At 39.4% G+C, this 22,213-nt stretch overlaps 1 protein-coding gene and 1 long non-coding RNA gene across 2 annotated transcripts in view; both read right to left on the bottom strand.

Moving 5' to 3' along the window:
• Positions 1 to 7,394: 7,394 nt before the first annotated feature.
• Positions 7,395 to 17,095, bottom strand: LOC124297549 (uncharacterized). The gene is made up of 3 exons (XR_006906630.1): positions 16,777 to 17,095; positions 7,627 to 8,070; positions 7,395 to 7,550 (listed from the first exon to the last, which is right to left on the bottom strand). It is a non-coding gene; the product is annotated as an uncharacterized LOC124297549 (long non-coding RNA).
• A 401-nt stretch (positions 17,096 to 17,496) lies between these two features.
• LOC124302623 (uncharacterized) overlaps positions 17,497 to 22,213 on the bottom strand; it is a 43,740-nt gene continuing 39,023 nt past the window's right edge. The window contains exons 6-7 of the transcript XR_006907748.1: positions 17,826 to 17,884; positions 17,497 to 17,688 (exon numbers count right to left, since the gene is read on the bottom strand). The gene's annotated coding sequence lies outside the window, so the exon portion shown is untranslated. The remainder of the gene's footprint in view (positions 17,689 to 17,825; positions 17,885 to 22,213) is intronic.

Consider the following 22,213-nt stretch of genomic DNA (forward strand, 5'->3'; position numbering starts at 1 on the left):
ATGAATTACAAAAACATTTCTTTTACCAAACTTGGAAAAATCGACAAACTCATTCTCTCGTTCTCTCTACTATATTACGGTGAAACACATCTTAGGACAGCATGAATCACGAAGGGTTTTCGGCTAATTATTCACCCGTTAGATCGTCCCCTAAGTTTGAATTTACTCATCGAAGCGAAATTCCGAAATACACTTGGCCCGATTGCAATTCTCTTCCTCAAAGTTATCGCGTACCCGTGTCGATTATTCCGGAAATACAGGCAGGAAGAATAGTCGAGTAGTCTTATCACGACGAGGTCTGTGCACCGCATCGGTCATCCAGGGGATTTGAGACTACGTGAATCCTCAAGTCTCGCATGATCGAGATCGTTTCTTTAAAATTTTCTCCACGGACGGCCGTCGCAGAAACTCAGCTGGGAGTATTTCGCCTCGTATACGTACAGTGCGAGTAGCCGCGTAGCTGGTACGAGTAAAGTTTACTTTGTCGGGAAGCGGATAAAATAATATCGTCGCAATATCCATCGAGCAAATACGGAAACTTTTATCGAGGCTCGCTGTCCACTCTCCGCCCTCTCGAAAAGCCCCATCGAATCACAACGCCTCGATGCATCTCACTAAATGAAATCGGTCCGCGATTAATTACCCACGAATGAGCGGGCCTCGTTCAGGCTTCGCAATTTCTTCTACCAGCCCTCGACTTTGTCCCGATACGAGCCGGTATTTGATTCCGGCAGACCGGAAGTGCCCGGAATTAGAAGAGCGAAAGTTGAGGGGGCGAAAATGTGAGACGCAAAACGTAGGTACTCCATTGCATATTCGACTCTGTTGTAACATGGCGCGAACTCTGCACTCGGTCATCCACCGGATATGAAAATAATACCTGCCGTCGGTGAAATTGATTCCCGGGAACGAGCTTGAAGGATGGATATCGATGCGTCGATCGATCATTTTTTCACTAGTAAAGTTTCGGTACCTGCCAGGAACAGCTACATGAGCCGCAGGCTTGCAAGAGTTCATCCATCACGAACCCTGCACATCAATACATTGCCCAACGCTCAGAAGCGGCTAATCCTTATGGCGTGGCCGTCGAATCCGATTATACGAAGGAGCAACACCGTACAGTAGCTGAATACGTTTCCGGTTATACGACGCGCTGTCAATTAACAGCGCGAATTCATCTCGTTAGCGAATCAGGACGAGTGAACTATGTATAATTCATTCGCGCATTGACTGTTTGTACAGAAAACTGTTGTCACTACTCATGGTCATGTTTTATCGACTGATTTGATGGAAAAAATATGTCGCGGAAACGGATTGTTACAGGACGCAAATATCGATGTTTTTCACGTTACGATACGTGTGTAAATGTATAGTTTACTATAAATTTTTTACGGTTATGAAAAATTCGTAGTCGATTTTTGCCGGTTAAAGATCCAAGTCCATGTTTTAAATCATCCATTTATGGTCGGTATTAGTACGTTGACACATGTAACGTCCGTTTTTCAGCGAAATCGATTTGTTGCTGTAACGTTGAAGGTACACGTTTCCGTTGGTTGAGTTTTACTTTACAAAGAACAGCTGTTCTCGTCAGAAAACATTCTATTTTCGCTTGAATGAGGAAACCTGTGATTGAAAAGTCTTTTTTAGGATGTATCGTACACGTATTAGACTTGATGAAAATGAGAGAAAAATACATACATCGTTATTTTTTACCATAACTCAAGACGAAAATGAAAAGCCAGAAATCATTCACCACACTTGAGCAGAAATAGCGTGTCTTATGAAAAGACATGTGGCTTACGAAGTCAAAATGCTTGAACGGAAATGTGTATTTTCGACTTAACGATAGCCAAGTGCAGTTTTGCTGAAAAATCAACATATGTGCCGATCTGTGTAATGCCCACGAATCAATGACGTAAAACACGGTGCTCGATACTCAAACGGTAAACTTCGCGTATAAATTTTTAAAAACTTTCAGAATTTATAGTCCTTTTTAAAAAAATGTACGTGTCCCCTTTGATTTCAATTCATTAACAATAAGCTGACCTGACAATGTCAGTATAAAGCATAAGCAAACGAATAAATTAAGCATGATTAAAACTTTTGGTAATTTTGCGTTTCCCAAAACTCGATGACAATGCTGTAAAACCACATATATTTGTCTTTCATGGATCTCGGATTAAGTAAATTTCAGCAAAGTACCATATACAGATATATCGTCGCGAAATGTTGGAAATAATTACGGCTGTTTGTTTTTATCGTTAATTCAAATATGTACAGAGGTGAAAATCTGAAATATATTCAAAATTCGTATCGCAGGTTTGGGGAAATTATACTGCCATGTGAAAAACGTAGCAACCACTTTCATAACAATTGTATAACTGTAGAGATAATAAACACTTACATTTCAATAATCTTTCGCACTATCGCATACGAAGAGACGACTTATGGAAAAATAAAAATTGAGAACGCAAAAATCTATAAATAAATTTACGCAGACTTTTTTTTTGTTGAGAATAGCCAGGATTACGAATGGCAAAACATTGAATCACGAAAATACCGAACAGTCAAAAAGTCGACGTTTCCAATGTCAGACTCGTGCCTTTTTCAAAAATCTACGGATCAGAATTTATCAATAACGACTGACCAAAGATTCGAAAGGTTGAAATCCCAAAACCCACTAAAGACGAAATGACCAAAATGCCGAAAGGCTGGATGACGTCAGAAACCCATTATATATTCTCTGCAAAGCCACACGTCTGGCATAAATCTACGTAACTATGACAACAGTATTGCGGCCTTTCGGCTTTCTGGCCCTTCTGTATTTTTTGGATCGTAATTCTGCTCCTTCTGAATTTTGATTGTCGCCAGCTAATTTCTTGGATTTTGCGGTTGTTCGAAGTATTAGCCGCTCTGAATATTTAATTTCGGAACGTTCCTTTTTCTGTATCTCCACGTTCCGTGCTTTGGTCATTAAGAATGCCGACTGTTCTGAAAATATTTTATCGGATAAGAGAGCGTTCGGTTAAATGAACTTTTGGGAAAACGGTTATTCCACCGGGTGACTTATCGAAAATCTGAAATTCGGTGCGCTGATCATTCTTTGTTACAAAATTCGTATCTCGTAAATTTCGGGTCTTCGACCAGTCGACTTTTTGGTCTGTCACCCTTGAAATCCATGGTGTATTTCATACCCCTCTTATCGCGTTAAATCTTCAACGTTACGTACAGATGTTATGGGTCACTCGACCCGTAAAATCGTCCGACGATCAACTTTGCTCGACTCACCGCGTCGAGCAGTATTCCAAAAAAGGAAAAAAGACGTCTTGCACGTGTCACATTCGATTCACTCTCGGGGCTGCCATTGCGGAACGATTCGTGTTCAGAATTCGGCAAGCAGCTGTATCAACTCGAAGGGAAAATAACTTTTTCCGTACTCTTCTCAACGCGCAGTTGAATATCCACGGTTTCGCGTTTATTCGCGAGGAATTTCGTGCGGTGTCAAATCGCGGCTCTCCTCGCGAGTTTCGCGCTCCCTAACGGAAGCGGATGCAAGAAAACGGCTCCGAAGAGGCGGTGAAAAGTTTTCCTGCTTTGCAGACGCTGGGGGCGGAAAGGAGGGCAAGGACCCGAACAGCAGCCTTCCATTCAGAGGGAAGTTTGCACGCGACGTAATTTGAATAAACAGAATTCAGCCCTGCAGCGGCCGTCCATTAGACGTCGATACACTATTCAGGGGAAAGCCGGCTGGCCAAGGCACTCGGGTCAGCTGTATTTCAATGTTCACATAGGTATACAGCCCCGAATGCATGTACATTGGCGGATGGAACCACGGCAGTTGTCACCCTCCAGAATGCCGGAGCACCTGCGTCTGGTCTGACAAGGTGTCGTCTTGTGCGTGAGGAACTAGAGCGACGCGACGCAACGCAGCCTCAATTTCCGCCGGAAATGCGACTCGTACCGCACTGAAAGAAGCGTATGGTAAAACCGTCCTCAAACTTCGTTCGAGGTCACAATGAGCCATTAAAAACGTCATCCCGACCATGTGAAGAATGGTAAAAACCTCCATGTTTTGGGTAAGCCAAACCATGAATGGAGGTTGAGGCACAAACGCGACGATTCATCCACCGCATTTTTCTCTCTCCAGTGTACGGTTGCATCGTGGATTGAAGATGAGCACGCGATGGACGAAGGAAAAAAGACGCCAACGCTGCCGCGGCGGGTATAATAACAGAGTAATTGAATTTTATACGACAAAACTGTCTCCCAAGGGTTCTGAAAATTCCGGGTTAAGTCACGCCAGTGTTCCGCCGGGACGTCATGTCAGTTTTACCAGTTTTACCAGTTTTACTCGGGCATTCCTGCTCTGCTAAGGTTCCTATCCACCTCAAATTACGACGGGGCTTCTGTAGCCTGAACCAAGACCGTGCGAGAGAGATAAACTTTTTGAGGCACCCACTGAAAATTGGATTCTTGCATCTTTTTCTCAGGGTTTGCTACACTGTGGAAGATTGGTGAAGTTTTTGAGGGTAGTTATGGTTAGTTCGCGGTTTTTTAGAATATCGAAGTTACAGTGAATTCATTTCGAAGTTTTTAGCATAGGTACAATATGAGGTCATACCTTGTTTAATTGACCCAGACATAAAAAGACGCAGCCTCGATTTTTCCCTTGAAATTTTGAACAAATTTATAAAGAAAATTTAGAAGCATTACGCGAGAACAGTTCAGAACAAACTATTCCTTCTAAAGAATTAGGAATTAAGTGGGAATTAATGGAGAAAACGACTCTCGTACGTTCTTTTGAAAGTTACTTCAATCTTTTCAAATTAAGGAAATTAGTCTGCCGGAAGAGCGTGAGACAATTTTTTTGAATCATTTTAATAACGAATCTCGCGACATTTATGATACTCACCATATTTAACCGAGTTAATTGCGTTGCTATATATTGTGTGCTGTAAAATTGAACAAATTGGTTTCTCGTCCTATATATCACTTCGTAATTGGATTTGATGCATTGTACACATCTGCGTCAGACTAATTAACTTTCAAAAAAAAAGAACACTTGTATCCCCATAGCAGTTTGTCCCCATCTACCCGAAATTGAATTTTTTACATTTGTTGTACGAACGATTCTTATTCAGATGACCGAGGAATAAATTCATATACATGTATATTAAAAAAAAAAAAAAAAAATCAAATAAACATGGCGAGTTCAATTCAGTGAGTGGTATCTAATTAATTAGCTTTTTCGCAATTGAACGCTAAATTTGTATAATCTAGATCAGCTGACAGCGCGAGTTTAACAAAGCGACATGCGTAATGCGACTTGTTTTCGAAAAACGAAAAGAATATAAGCATTAGATGACATCGAAGGCAAGGATTGTCCGAAAGCTTTTGAAACAGGCTGTTCGAACAAGGGGAAATAAGGGAACAACAACAACGCCATGGCTACGCGCGCAAGATTCATCCCTCACAATTAGTCGGCCGTAACGTAATCACGGGGTGGTCGCGTCGACTAATAGATGCAGTGGTACACTTAATCCTGGCAAATGTAAATAGCGCGTTGGGTGTTTCGATGCCATTACTGCAGGGAACGTGCATGCACACACCTGTGGGGAAGGTGTAACGTACACCTAGAGGATGCAGACGTGGTTGTCGAGTGGTTAGAGGCGTATCTGGATACCGTATACACCCATCCACCGTCCAACGGAGTTCGGAATACTCTGAATAATTTAATGGGGGTGGGCGACATTTGCAGCCAGCGTGAGAACGATACAGATGTCACAGATGCGGAGTCAGCCTCCCGGGCCTCGTGTTCATCCCCAAAACGCGGAGTTTTCCATCTCCGCGACTCTCATCTTTTCTCTTCCTCTGTCTCGAATGAAAGTAGAGGAAAACACGAGGTGTCAGCCAATTGGGAGAAAGCAACGTAGGGCATTTATTTCTCTTGGTAGTATTCCCCGAACTTTAAACGCCGGTAATAACAGGCACGGAAGAGCCTCGGTCCTTTGCTTATCTCAAAGTTCTACGGCAGGTAACAAAAACAAGCCGGTTAGCCGGAAGATCGTTAGCAAAGTTACCTAGAACAATGTGCTACGTCTTGCCGGCAACAATGGTATAACTGCAGTTTGCCGACAGTTTGAGAGTTCGAGGATGTTTCTACCCTCGTGTGCTCGTTGGTTATAGCTGACCTACCTGTTAGGTGTATATCCTACTGTCACGTTACGTTGTTACGGGGAAATTATCTCCTCTTATCAGCTAACCAAGATTTCATTCCGCTTATTAGAATCGTCCGGCAAACTTTCTCGTCCCCCGTTATAACTCGGCTCTTGCAGATTTCTCCGCGTGAAAATCGAGTTCATCGTCAAAAGTCCCGGTAACAATGCAGTTCGCAGCTCTTTAGACTCCCGCTTAAAAGAGCCTTTTGTGCCAAATATGCCAATGCTTATGGATTTCAATAATTCTTCGTTCCCGCGAGTCGCGAGGACGATTAAATTTTTAACAACCCCTCGCCGTTTCGCACAATCATTTACTCTGCGACGAATATCCCGTCGTCAAGCCAACATTCCATGACCCTCCCGAGGGAAACGTTGCACAACTTTTCGCCCTTTCGTTACGTTTTAAAAAACTCATTTCCGAGGCACTGGTCTGCCACCGAGTTGTTGCAGTGAAATAGATTTTCCTAAGAACACAAAGTTGGCCAACAACAAGCCGACTTCGATATCAGTGAAGTACTTGTTCAGTTTTGGTGAAATAATTAAACAAATCAATTTCGGTATCAGAACTGTTGCAGACAATAAAATAAAAAATCACAGTCCGGCTTGTTCTTTTCAAGAAAAGTATCTTCGCGGCTATTTTCACATGCTCCAAATGTGTATCGGATGAACAGCAAAAGGTGAGACAACACGGAGCAATGAAAATATCCGAAACACTCAAGGTGGAACTGTTTGAGTTAAAAAAAAGTAAGCTGTTTACTGTGCACTTACTGATCCGTTATGACGGTACAAGCATCGTGGACAGGCGTTTACATGTAAATGTCAAATTCAACTTTTTTCTTCTTCTTCCATGAATGCTGAACGTTAACGAAAACTTTAGGGTAAAAATAATCATTGTGCAATTTTATAACGACTTTCGCGAAGCTGACTTTTCAAGACATGAGCATGTTTTTTTATTACGGTTTACTAAGTTTTAGACTATCCTCAAGGCGCGAAGTAACAATTTTTGTTAAGCATGCATCGTTGCAGCAACGTCACTAATTTCGACCCCGGAATGTCGAGCTTACTCAGTTTCAACGGTATTTCAGAGTCACTGTACAGGCACAGAGTTGTAAAATGATGTATTCTACAGTTTTATAAATAATAGCTTTCGATCGACACCATTGTACTTACAATTAATCTTCTGTTCTGCCTAGCTGTCCTTGACCCATTTTCAACGTTGATTTCGACGTTACATATTTTTCTGGCATAGTTTCAACCCGATCCACGATCTCAGAATAGACGGTTGCGTTGAAGGTGCCTGCAGCTTTTGAGCAGGACCTGAAATCCTCGAAGCTTTGTGCTGCGGTTAGAAGTTGAATGAAATCGATACGAAGTACTCAAGGTGAATAAAACGGTTGAAAATATTTACGCAACGATTGATTAGAGAGTCGGGAACTTCTCTTGGCTGCTTCCTGCTTCCTGCTTCCCGCACCGGTTGTCTGGAGCTTTTACGTAGGGCGGCAGGCAGTTCGGCATCCTCACAAAGGGAATCAATTCGCACCGCGGTCTGAATTATTCTAATCTTATTTTATTGCGTTACCTTTGGTCGGGCTTTGATGTTATTCCTGCGGCTTACGCTCCCGAATCAACGTCTGCGGCGGCCAACCCTCCCGCAAGCTCTCTCCTCCTGGGACCGACGGACGACTTCAACCCCGTCGAAGTGGCTTTCCTGATCGAGTACAAGCCGCGTCTGTGTGCGTATATATAAGCGATGACTCGGACCGCCGAACCTTGTGAGCCTTTGAGCTTACTGTATCGTGTGCAGAAAAGAAAGCTCGGGCGTCGTGACGCGCCCCGGGAGCTCACCACTTTCCTGTAAATAAACAGGGCGTCGTAATGGAGAGCGACTCGAGGAGGCACTACGTGAGACTGTCTTCGTCACCCGCTGGTTTTTCGACACCCACGTACGAAAAGTTGGCGCCGCCTAATATTCCTGGTCTTCGATGGTTTTACGGTCTGCATCGTGTAGGCTTCGATCAGCGGCTACCGGAACTACTTTATGCCTAGCCAAGGTGTTGTTTGGCTATTTCAGGCTTCCTACACAGCTGTTAAACACTTACGTGCCGCTACTCCCAACGCTGAAAGTGATAGAAGAAGGAAGGGGTCGGTTTTAAGGGAGGTGGGCGATTACAACGGTATACTTGGTTTGTTATTAATGATCAAGTAATTGAATTATAACAGTGATCAATGTAAAGGAGTTGATTTGAGGATAGCGCTTGGATTGATATGGAGAAATATAGTTAGAAGTGACTCTTGTGAAAGCTAAGATAATAGAGTGAAGAGTTAAAAGAATGTGGGAGACTCGGTAGTTGTAGTTTAGAGATGAAGAGGATTCAGCACTGTGAAAAATTTCATTTGTCATAGTAACTAGAATAATTCAGTAAAACAGGTATCGTTAAAAAAACTGCTTGAATATTGTTGGAATTATAAAAAACGAGGTACACGTAACCATTTTGCGCTATCGTCGATCCTTTTTTGGTAATTGCAACGCAAAATCAGTTTGTGATAAAATATAGTAACAGCGATCGTAATGAGAAAGAATAATAACGGATACTAGACATTCTGGTAACAGCTAGAAAACTAATTTTCATTTTGTACCTCCAACAATATTTTTCGATTGTGATAAAAAATGAAAATAGTTAAGGACTGAGCGGTAAACGGATCTACAAATTTATCTCAGTGAGGGTATAAAGTGACCATAAGAATGTGGGAAAGGAATATAAGGTCTGAAAGCCGTAACGGGACCTCCATTGGGCCGAAAGCTTGCAGGTCGAAGGTGCAGGAAGAAAGGAAGGGAACTAAGCAGTGTGCCTGGAATCCTGAGGAGGCAACGGACAGACAATCCTCTGCCTTATCTGTAGCCTAGGTGATTGAATTAGCTGCTATTGAAATTCAATCATTTCGAGCCACGATACACGGCGAACGAAGCTTGCATGCTGATTATCTTGTTCTTATCAGCGAAGACGACGGTGCTCGAATCAGGGCGCTCTGTACGTGTTGAAGCGCTGTCTTTGAACCTTTGTACAAGCGTGTATTTATATCTTTGCACACCCTCATCCACCCTCTGACTCGCGACATCGAGTTGCATATTAATCAGAACTCAGACAATGCTTTGCCCAAACTCGACCACACCGCTGCAGTAGCACGAGGATCACAAAGCTTTCGAGATTATTCGCAACTTCCACAATCAATTCCCCGGGCCTACCGGTCATTATAAGAAGTTGACGAGCGTAAGAATGTGAATTTCGTTACTTAACAAATTCAGTTGATTCGTAATCATGTGTTCGGAACAGAACATTATTCTTAAAAGTTACGCAAGTGTTAATAGATGTACCTTGTGCAGCGAATTAACGTTAATTGAGCATGTATCGTGCTTTTATGAAAATAATTCATCCGATGCGATTTGTACGGGATTTATTCACGCTTATTAAAATGAGCTCAAGTCCATTATAATTGATGGAACGGTATGTTGTTGACTCCGAAAAAAAAAAATTCACTAATGTTGTAATTGCTCCGAAATTAATTAGTAACTTGATTTTTTCCGGAAAAAATTCGTGGATCACTATCATTGCAGCTTGATCGCCAGACTTTATTCGCCTCTTGTATAATGTGATAAGCAAATGCTTATTAGAATGATAATTTGAAAAAATCCAATTACGTCAATTAGGGTTGGTCCAAGACGACGTTTCGGAGGAATAGAAGAAAAACGAGAACGCAATATGAACTGCGAAAAAATATCAAGGAAAGAAGGCTGTAGATTTTCATTTCTAAATTTTCATCGCACCCAAGTACATACATATCTGTGCATATATTTTCTTGGGCGTAAGAAAATATTCCGTGTAAAATGATAAGCGCAATCTTATACTTGGAATTTTCTAGGTTCTCCTGCCTTCCTGACTCGTTCCTTCCGCACATTTTTCTTCCTGTACTTTCTCCCCTTTCTCACCCTTACGGACGGTGAAAAAATATTCTATCGAAATGTGAAAAAGAGGATGTCAGAAAAAACAAAGAAAAAAAAACATTCACAGGGTATAGCTGACGTAGAATGTAAGTCTGACCGTAAAATGGTTACGCGATACTTTTAGCCTGATTCCATAACTAATGGATTTCTACTGGTATTAATCGCTTCAACGGTCGCATGTTTCTTTAGCCAGAAATTTTGCTGAAGGTTTACGCAACTGCTATTGGGAAATGCTAACTACATATCTTCGCGGGGCAGGGTTGAAATTCCGAATTTGAAAAGGATCGAAAACGCCAGGTTTCGAATCATTTGGCGGCGAAACTTGAAGCAAAGAAATCAAACTTTGAGGAAACATTAAAGTTTTCAATGATCTGAAACCCGACACTCAGTTCCGAAAGTGATAAGATCTGAAAGCGCAAAATTCCGAAAGGACAAAATGCCGAAAGGGCTTAACAAAAAGTCAAAGTTTCGAAAGTGCGAAAATGAGAAAATTGAAAAATCTGAAATATTGAAATTCCGAATAAACGAAGATTTTTAGATCCGTGAATTTCTGGCTTGGTGAAATTTCGTTACTTTGATCTTTCTTTGTTATGGATTTTCGATATTTTTACGTACGATCAATCCTGGTCATTCTTATTTTAGGTTTTTCTGATTTTTTACACCCACTCGTTGAGCAAACTACGCTGTGTGAGTATATTTTAGTTTTCGGAATTTTACCCTATCGAAACTTTATTTTTTGGAATCCTGCTCTATCGTAGCTTGAATTTGCAGAATCTTGCATTTTGGAACTTTGAGCCGGCGGGCCAGTTTTGACCATTCGAAACTTTGTGGTTTCCTAAAAGTATGATTTCTATAATTTTAGTTTCGCCACCAAATAATTCGGAATTAGGTGCTTTCAAAACTTTTCAAATTCAGAACTTGAACTTTTTTAAAAAAGGAGGATCCAAATTCTTGATTTTGAAGTTCAGGACTAGCATGTGAATAACATTTACTTGTAAAAAATAACGATATCAAGTTCATAAGTCGCAATCCTTTTACAAACCAGACAATTGAATTCCCTCCTAATTTGAAATGGTCTTATTTAATTTCCTTCAAAATTTTACGCAAGCTTTCAAAGACTCCTGCATGTACTTGATTTCGAATAAATTTCAGAGTCAGACTACCACTCCCGAAATAATAATCACGTGTATTTTTCACCTCCCGATTAGGCTCTGTTCTAATTACAGCATGTCAGAAGCCCGCTGCTCTGAAATGAAAACTCACCCAAGTATCAAAATGACGAGAATAGATTTAGTCCCCTTGATTACACATAAGGATAAAATTACGCTGAGAGGGCGGGAATAATAAACAGCCTGTATCTAATTCCTATACCTATCATTGCGACTAAAATTGTAAGGAGCTTTCATGGCCTCTGGGATAATTTCCCAATTTGTGCAAGATCGAGAATAGTTGTCATGCGATTGTTTACAAGACGAGATTATACACACTGTAAGTAAACGCTGCTCGTGACAAGCAGCTGTCGTGATAATTCGTCCGATGTGTGCAGCTATTGTTGGCGCTCCAGGGGTCTAATACACATATATAGATTATACGTCTCGTGGAGTAATTGTGCTGTCAACCCCTGCTGCGAGCATCGCAATTTCAATAACTAATTGTACATACACCTTCCATTCGTCTAATTTCAATGCCACAAATATCGTGTTCCATTCGGTGGTTATGATCGGTATGATACACGTAACCTACGTTTACCGAGTCCTGAACGATTATCCCGGTATAAATTGAAACGATTCTGGTTTCGTTGTGCAACTCGTACAACCTAATTCTCCGCCCTTTCACTCTTTCCTTCTCTCTCTCTCTCTTTCTCTCTGCGGGAACAACGATCAATCAACTAACCGTAAACTAATTCAACCGAATTATCATAGTCGAGAAACTTCGGCGCCTCTGCGCGCCGGGTGCTTAAAAAGCTCGTTTCTAATAACAGGGCAAGTGCAATTAAAAATGAACCGTCGATCATTGCGGAGCAACGTTTTAAAAGATGAGAGTCCTCAGAGTTACAGATATCTACACCATGAGCACACCGAGAGGCGACGTTCAGCCCGTCGCGTACTTAATTATCAAAGAGTCTTACTCTCGAGGTTATCTACCCCGGACGACGTTTACCTTTTCACCACTTGCGAGTGTAATTCACGGCTGTTCTGAAACCGCTGCAACGCGTTCCGTCGAGATCCCATTAAGGAGCTAACGACGATATTATCAGAGAAGGTGGCTGCTTCTGTACAGGAAATTTAACGGCCAATCTGTACTCGTGTATCAATTTTTTTTCACCGAAATTACGCCGAATGATGAATTGCGTCTGGAAGCTCCGCGGAATGATACATCTTTCTTAAAGGTACGCGCACACGTGCGTGATGCTTGCAAATATATACGCGATCGGAGAAAACGATAAGAATGTGTCGGCTACCTTTGCCGCAGTTTTGTCTTGTTTCCTTTCCGCCCTCATTTCCGAATGAAAATCAACGCGGAAAAAAATATACGGCCTCCGAGGCGGTGCGGTTAAATCGTGACGGTAATTTCGAGGAACGAAGACGTTAGCTCTGCCACGTCCGCAATTTTGGCGCCTCGGATAATATCTTTCGGAAAATCTACCCCCTCCCTTTCCTCCCTCTCGCCCCTCGTTTATACCCTTGCTCTTCTTAGTTGCCTATCGCGAGGAACGAGAAAAGCTGGAAAAAGTAAAACAGAGGGAAAATAAAGCTGCAAATGTGGGCGAGTTTATCACCTACAGGGATTTTCGCGCCTGCTAAGATCGGGATTTACCTTTATCCTCTGCATACGCCTGACGCAGCCTCCTTAAATCGCTCTCAGGGAATCTTGCCTGAGTTAGGCGGTACTTCCGGTCTCATGTCAGAACTTTGGGACGACGAATGAGAATAAAATACAAGGGAAGTCCTGGAAATTGGTTGACGAAGTGCTCATTCATTGATTATTGTGTATAGGTGTGGTGAAGAAATCATCCAGTGAGGTGGAGAATAAAAGTGCGTTTTTAGAAAGTAAACTCAAACTATTAATACCGTGTGACAAAAAACTTTTGGAAGTATGTATTTAATTGAATAAGTAATAAATAAATAAATGCGATTCGTCAAAATTTTTCTGCACTTGACCGAACATACAGTTTCAAGAGCAGAGGTTACTGATTATATTTTCAATAAACCGAATGCAATACCGTTTCGTGCTCAATTTGAAAAATTAACACTGGACGCTGTATTATTGGATTTGTTATCTATGTCGTGAAATTATGAGTTCCTCAACGTGCTCCAATTATTTGGACTCGTTCAACTATTTGACAAATAAATTTATCGTGATTCCAGACTGTTGATTAAAATATAACAAATCCTTTCTCAACTGCCGAGTATTCGTGCATTTACAAAAGTATAACCGTATGGATATATCAAGTTTGGAGTTGGGTAAAATCATAAATTCAATATATGCGTAATCAAATTAAAGATGATACAGTGAAACTAAAGCTCAATCTCCATCTTTCATGAGAAAAAATATTTTACTTTAGCACGAAACAAAATTGAAAACATGAAATTTTAATGAAAAAAGTTTAGTTCATTCTAATCACTTTATTGTTATAAATTTTTTTTTTTATACCGTATTCGAATTCTTTATCCAGTTCTGATGGGTTAGGTTTAGAAATGAATGTTCAATAAATTTAAAGTATTACGTAACAAGTCATTTGTTCTCAATTAAAAAATCTGTAATGAGTCTGTGTACCAAATTTACGATTTGCAGAAATTTATTCATGAAAAAAAAAGAACGCTAATTATCATTTTCGATTAAAAATAAGGATTTGCTATTGAGAAACCAGTGAATTTCGAGCAATCTAAAACTAATGATAACTGATTTTTTGTTCGAGATGCTTGGTTAAAAAATTTTCACCCATGTTTAGAAAATATTTTTCAATTTCAATACAACACTATCGGTTTCCGGGACGATTTTGTGAACATTTTTTTTTCAGTTTTTTACAGACTTTCAGCTGGGAACATCTTTTTACTCGAACATGATTATCTTACTCAAAAATTTTATGCAAAGATCGTTAACTTCGAGCAATCCATTATAACGCGCAGATTATAAAAAAAACGTGATCACAATAATGCAGTGTATATGGTAATATGGCTTCTTTAATACATCACAAAATAAAATACCCTAGATTTGAAAATTTATACTATCCAATTATATGTACTCAGCCGATTATTCGTCTTAGTATCTCTACATTATTACTTTTATATTATTATTTCCGCCATATTGACACATACGTTGACGTTTAACTAACTCACTGTCTAAACTTTATTACCTATGTATCACCTGACGTACACTCCCGCCTTTCCCCGTAATTAGCAATTATCCGTATTAACTATTGTACGTGTTTCCTAATATTATTATTCTTTTGTATTTACTTGCCCTGCGCTGCCTTAGAGGATATTTCCGATGGCTGTAATAAACCCTACTCTACTCTACTCTGTTCTTTGATTGGCAAACCGTAGCTGCAGGTGGATAATGTGGGATGTTGTACGTGACACGGTGAAGTTTTCGGCGGCATATAAGGTCGAGGATTCGAATCGCGGGTCGGGGTCGGGGGTTGAAAATAGTAGCGAACATTGGGGTGAAGAGGAAGGATGGGGGTGGGGGGGGGGGGGAGGGGGCGAGAAGGCCTTTGTATGCAAAGCGGCTGGGTCGAATTTACCGCACGGTGGTTATGTAAATGCTTTCAGATTTATGTTTCAGGTATTGCACATTGAATCACTGATTTAGCGTATTTTTAACCCCGCGTAGCGCAGCAGCCTCCTTTACGAACCGCCGAGTAACGCGGCGTAACATTATCGACGTATATACAATATAACATCGTATATCCGTAATACTTTTACCCAAATATGTGCTTCAAAGCCGTGACAATCTCGAGTGCCATGCGACTCGAGAGTCACTCGTAACTTCACGACGATTGTTTCACATCGACCCGCTCGTCGTCAATTCCGGTACACTTGCGCTATTTGTCGGGAATAACGAAAGCTCCGGATACGGAACGTAACGCGATTATTACTGCTCAGCAAGGTTCGAGCTTTCCGGTTCAAGCTATAAACGGGGTTTGTACGTACGACTGTAGAGGGCTGGAAATGTGAATGAATCTTTGGAGTTTATATCTCGACAAGTAATTACGTAATTCGATTCAGGTTCGCAGTGTCGCTCACCGTGGGAATCATGAACAAGTCTGCCAGCTCAACTACATGCGAAGAATCTGGTTTCAGTCCGAATGTGGTATTCTTACAGAAGGTGGAATAAAACGTTTAGCCCCCCCCCCCTCCTCTTTCCGATCTACTAGTCGTCGTAGATAAAAAATATACAAGAGCTTTTGGATGTCACAGAATGAATAAAGCTTCTGCGTCAACCAGTATTATTGTAAAAATAGTCTTGTTTCTGACTTTTATCTAGAAACACGTATCGCCAATAAAACATAGGTACTACAAACGACTCGTTGATAATTTCGTGTGAGAAACGATAAACCTGCACAAGCTTTGAAGTGAACAATGTGGTTTAGATTAATCGGTGCAGTTAGGGATTGAAAAGAATTCTTGATTTTTGGAATAGCGATGGAACGACGAAGGAAACTATAATTTGTTGTAAACCAACCTGCAGAAGATGTGTAATAATTTGAAAGTACACGGCGAAAATGTCGAATCAACCGAAAAAATCGAAGTGACGATTGCTTGAAATTTTAGAAAAATTATCGAAACCCGCGGCCCGAAGATATTTCAAATTTGAGTGAAAAAAAATAAATAATCGTTTTTGTATTAGCAATAACAAATCGCATCGTCGGATATTAGAAGACTCGACTTTGATCGCTCAGAATTACAACGAGTAATACTTGATAGAGGAACGGCTTATTGGCCGATATCGATAAAGACATTATCTACAGCTGGGGTATAAAAATGACAGAATAAGTATACGCAGAGACACAAGCTCTCGAGATTTGAAAATATTGAAAATAGATATCCACATTTACCTGTATCTACGAAAGAGGCTTAAAATCGTTTGAAAAATTTACGAAACTTGTATGCTGATACATGGTAAACATTATAACAGTAATTATCACAAGTTTAGATGTCAAAAAAAATTCATTCATTTCATCTCCTGCCAATTCAAAATGACCGATTTTTAATTCATTCAATCTTCTCGCTCTCGTTCGAGGGAATCTCGCAGCTTTGCGAACTCGGAAAATCCGTCCACTCTGTTCAACTTTAATTTTCACACTCGGTTCTCCAGCACATTGAATCTTGATAAAAATTCTCAAGTTTCCAAACTGAAGGGCAACAAAATTGAAATTTATATTCTAGTTGGCTACCGTGTATTGAACATATTTCCCACACATAACTGGTAATTAACCAACATAACTGCAGGTACGATGCAATAATTTTCTCTCATTAACCGTCTTTTTTTCTCAAGCTCGTCGACGAACTTTCAAATTACGTGAAATACGTATACCTAGAAACTCAACTTTACCTTGAACTCCTTTTTTCCTTTTCGGTGAATGGTAACGAGCTTCCTTGTGAAATAGAACGAGCAAATGCCATCGTCCGTGAAATGAGGGAGAACTCACACAACTGTAAAACTTTTCAAACTAGAATTATAACCACGAATCTTTTTGTTTAATTGTCAATTTTTGAAACCCTCACCGTCGGTTTTTCTTATCAATTTTTGTCCGAATTTTCATCCAACAAGCTTCACAAAATGTAAACAGTACTCCGAACTTGTTTCAACACTAATATCGCCAGATCTGTAACCGTTCAAACACCGAGAGATCTTGACAAGTGTTTATCGCGCAGCGTTCGCTGATGGACTGACGTTCTCGACACTTGATTACAGTGTAACCGGTAACTTGACTTCGATTATGTTTTGAAATGGACTGACAGTATCGTAAATAGTATTAGCCCTGTACGACCAATCGATCTGCTCGTTTGTCAACAAGACGTTCTGTCCCACTGTGTTTACTTCGCAATACAATAATCCTCACAGAGTAATTAATTTGTAGCACTGAATTCTTTCTCGATTACAAAAATGCTTTCACTGGATCGCAATTATTTATTTATTATTCATTCAACTAAAATGATTTACATAATAATCTCAGAATCGTTAAATGAATCACACAGAGATAATCAAAGTTACCTGTTCGTGGCCTGGTACAGAAACTTGAAAAAATAAACAACTAACGACGTAAAATTTTCCAGGTCCGTGGATTACACCACCACGCAATATAGTTCATGTCTGGTTCTGATTCCAACCACGGCGTGGTTTCCTCAAGTATAACTCGTACTTGCATGCAAATGACGGCAGCAGCAGGTGTTGACCGCACCTTCATGACACGACTGACAGTAGTGAGGGTCGAAACACTTCCTCTTCGTTCTTGTTCAAAAACTTAAGAGAATAAAGTTTGGATAAATTTTCTAAACATATAAGAAGTGACCAGTTGAGTTGAGGCGTAATAATTCCGTTATTTTTGTGGTTGAATTGGCTTAGAATTGACTTTACCTTAGGTTTCAGGACCTACGTACCTTTTCTGGAATTGAGGCTCGACGTTGGCGTAGAAGGGTTGGTGGTGGGGGGCTAACAACTATGAACAAAGGGCCGGAGGTTGCGTAAATGTAACATTTATTTGGCATAAATTATGACAATAGATACATTGATTAAGTATAGATACAAAATGAATTGACTTAGACAGGACTGTGGTGAGAATACAATGTAAACTTATCGTGTTCGATACATCGTCCATTCAATACATCGCGTACTGCCTGCATTCATAACCGTCTTATTATCATTCCATTCGTCATTCAGCGTATCAATTTCGGTGATTATATATACAGAGACGTTAACGCAAAGTAAGAAATTCGACGAATCCCTTGGGTATCTTATTGGTCGATGGTTAAGCGCCGTGTGATGTCAGAGCGTTTGAAAACTATATCTCGACGAAACGAACACTTTACGATCATAAGTGAGGCCAACTGGGAAAAAATCAATTTTCGATTTTTAATGACGATTTGATTTTAAGCACCCCGCGTGTATGCAATACATTCGTATCGAGAATTAGAGGCGTATGTAAGTAATTATACATCAATATCTGCACAATTTATGCAATCAGTCGGTGTTTCACCTGCCTTCGCAGAAAACAACGTAGATGGTTTATAATCCTTGATTACAGCTGATTTCAATAAATTGATCAGGTGTTATTATATCGTATGTACCACAATTCTGAGTTGAGATAATTGCTCGAGCTTATCAACTGATTTCAAACAAATTACGTGGATGTTTTTTCTTCACGTTCTACGGGCAATTCAGATATCAGCGTTAAGAATCATAAATTCATTGAATCGAGAATAACAACAAGGATTGAATATAATACATTGATTATTAATTGAGCGTCTCGTTTATAGCGTCAGATACATTGCACTTCAGCTAACCGCACAATGAATATATTTACGTATTATAATACATATTCATACGGTGAGTTTGAAAATTAAATATAAACGCTTAACCGTCTTGAAAATATCAATTTCTTGCTACAATATATATATATTATTATGTATGTATGTATATAATATAATATAATATAATATAATGCGATAACCTACGTACGTACAATGTCAGATACAATTGAACCGTTTTTTTTTTTTCTTCTTTTTTCCAATTGTTTTTAAATATGATTAGTATATGGGATCACAGCCATTGCTTTGAATACGAATCTTCAATTCGTATTTTAAGACCAGTATAATAATATAGTTAATGTTGGCGTAAGTGTATATTTTAAGTTCGATGATATCTACGCACTAAATAACTACCACATTAATTACACTTCAGCCGACAGCCGACAATAATACGCAGCTGCAGTCAACGATTGTAAAAATACAATCTTCTTATCAACAATTATACGCTCGCTAAATTGCCTTTCCTTTCTCTGCTCACTTCGCGAGGCTCGACTCCACGATTTCACGAACATTCGTTTCTTCTTCTTTCTTGCACGTTTAATTATTTGATAGTTAAGAAAATCGAGCAACAACTGCGCATTGTTCCGGCAGTGATCAGCTAAAGTGGTTGTTGAACCGTTGCACAAATACTGCACGTATACCGATTCGATTTCATGATCATATTAAAATTGCCGGTTAAATGTTATTTGTCACCTCAAAAAAAAAAAAAAAAAAAAGAAAAGAAAAAAAAATATCCTTAAAATTGCGTAATAGGTGAAAAAAATTCAACTTTTAAATTTACAATTTATTACAGAAGTTGAACTACTTGATTTACAGTATCTGCGCATCGACTATTCAACGTGTAACATCTACATAGGTATTTTGCATAGGTATGTAATCCAGAAAGACGACATTAACTGGTTCAGCTCGCTATGGATTCTACGGACTAAACAATACCCTAGAGAATTTACCTCGAAGAGAGTAATTATAATATACAGCGCCGCTTCCAACGTCTTTAACTCGTCCTTTAATTCTACAACTTGTCTAATATACAAGAAAAAAACCGTGCGATTATTCAGGCAAAAAACCTAATATCATCTATCAAATCTATGATCAGCGAAAACGGAATCGAACTATTTTCTAATTACGTATACTTTTTGCACCTTTGATCGAGAATTTAGTCCTGCAAAATGTCCTGCCGAATAACTACGCCAACTTTTCCAAACTCCGAATTCCACAGTGGTTTTAGTCTGTTTGTTAGCAGAAGGCCGCATAGTTCCGAATATATATATATATATATAGACTTCAATCGATGCACCGTGGAGAGTCTCTTATATAACTCGGGCCTTTCTTCTTTATCCTGTTGCTACTTTCTCTCCTTTGACCACTAGCTATTTGTTCGGAAATTTGGACAGAGGACGAAAGGTACAGAAGCGACGCATGATACAATATGAAGAACTAACAGACCCGTATGCAGCTGTTAAAAAAAAGGCTCAATTCGCATGTTCTACAAAAAAAAAAAAAAAAAAAAATTGAACAAAAATCCATCTATTAGATATGAAGGTGAGAAAAAAATTTGAGCGTGCATTTTTGGGTCTAGGATACTACTACATAGTTAGGAGGGACCGTGATATCGGACGTGAACTTCACTTATAAATCGTTCTAGGGGCTACACAACGCACAGTAGTTTTATAGTAAACCGAGTTCAATACACAGTTATCCCACAACGATATATTAGTCGTGGTAAACAGCGACTAGAAATTTCCTTATTCGTATACGAAAGATTCCTAAGCAAAATCAAAAAAAAAAAAAAAAAAAATAAAAAATTAGCGTGCGAATTGTACGAAACGTCACATTTCCATTCGGAGTGAAATATCTCAAAGTAATATTTCATTCGTGTTGAAATTAATGTTTAAAACTCGATTCGTCGCGAAAAAAAAGACAAATATTTATACGTAGAATATTATTTTCTATTCGTGAGCGATTTTAGAATCGAATTGCGTTGAGTGTGGAAAAATTTTACCGAGATACGCGAGTTCTCCAAAAATATAACACCCCGGGGTGTGCGTTTCGGGTCCAATAAAACAAACTGACTGCAACTGGAAATCCGTTATAATGGATGGAGCGTAGAAATTTCTAAAACGCTTCCGTGCTCTAAACACCTGGCGTTAGACAGACGTAGGTACTATAGCTCTAACGCTATACGAACCCAATCCAGAGTGGATAAACTAATTAACTAGACGTCCGGCGGGTATACTAATCGTAAGTCTATTCTACGACTCGTGTTGACTAGGACAGTTTACTTAGTCTAATTAGTGAGTTTTATCAGAGTGAGATACCTAATTATAGGATAAGTAAGTGAGAACGTAACTATAAGTTGATTATAAGTGTACATACATGTAATAAGAATGCAGTGTACAAACGAGCTGGTAGGTATAATCCGTATGTATACATTATATTAAGGTGTTTCAGAAACAAATAATTTGCGATGTTCCACCATGTCACCCCCTAAAAAGTTTGCTCAGGTTAAAAGAAAGATTCTGTCAAAGGGTGAGCGTTCTACGTTATGAGTAAGATGGCGCTCAGTTGATTTTTCACTTTTATACATTATTTTATGTTTATGAAGTATCTTGAATAATTTTTCTTTTTTTTATTGCTTTCATCAATCATAACATCAATTCACTTAACAAAGACCCACACTTGGAATATCAAGTCTCTAGTTGATGTTTGAGAATTGTATTTGATGACTTTTTCACTATTAATTCAATCTCATAAAATAGTTATAACCTAATGTGAACTTTTAATTTAGGAGGATAAGATTACCGGATGATATATCGTTGTGTTATGGATCGTGATCTTTGGGTTGAATATAAATGTCGGAGAGGAAATAATAATTGAAGTGCTACAACGTGTTCCTTAAAAAATTTAAAAATCAACCGAGTGCGATCTTCCACATAACGTAGAACGCTCACCTTTTGAGAGAATATTTCTTTTAACCTGCACAAACTTTTTAAGGGGTGCGACGGTGTGAAATCGTAAATCGGTTATTTTCTGTAACACCATAATATATTTCATATATATATACATATACCTGCTGCATTTAACATCGATGAGAAAATTGAAGATCAATTATCGTTTAGTTCAATTTAATTTTTTTACAACTATTTACAAGCATGCCAATGTCACTTTTCCCCCCGTTTGTTAGAACAGGAATTTTTGGCGACGATGCGTTTATTTACACGCAACAAACAACTCGGCTGCGACATCGAAATCATCATTTTATGGACCAAACGCGTCTGCTGTTTCCGCAGCTAAGAAGAACGCCGTTTGAAAAAGACGTCCAGCGAAACCCTGTACCGCGCTAATTACTCAGATAAATTTTAGTCGATAAAAATACTTTTATTATTATAATATACAGCTACACACAGTTATAGAATATAGAAATACGAGACCATTCGCGGCTTGAAGGTATATCATCGACG

Source organism: Neodiprion virginianus, chromosome 1 (genome assembly GCF_021901495.1).
Source record: "Neodiprion virginianus isolate iyNeoVirg1 chromosome 1, iyNeoVirg1.1, whole genome shotgun sequence".
In the NCBI taxonomy this organism is placed as follows: domain Eukaryota; kingdom Metazoa; phylum Arthropoda; class Insecta; order Hymenoptera; family Diprionidae; genus Neodiprion; species Neodiprion virginianus.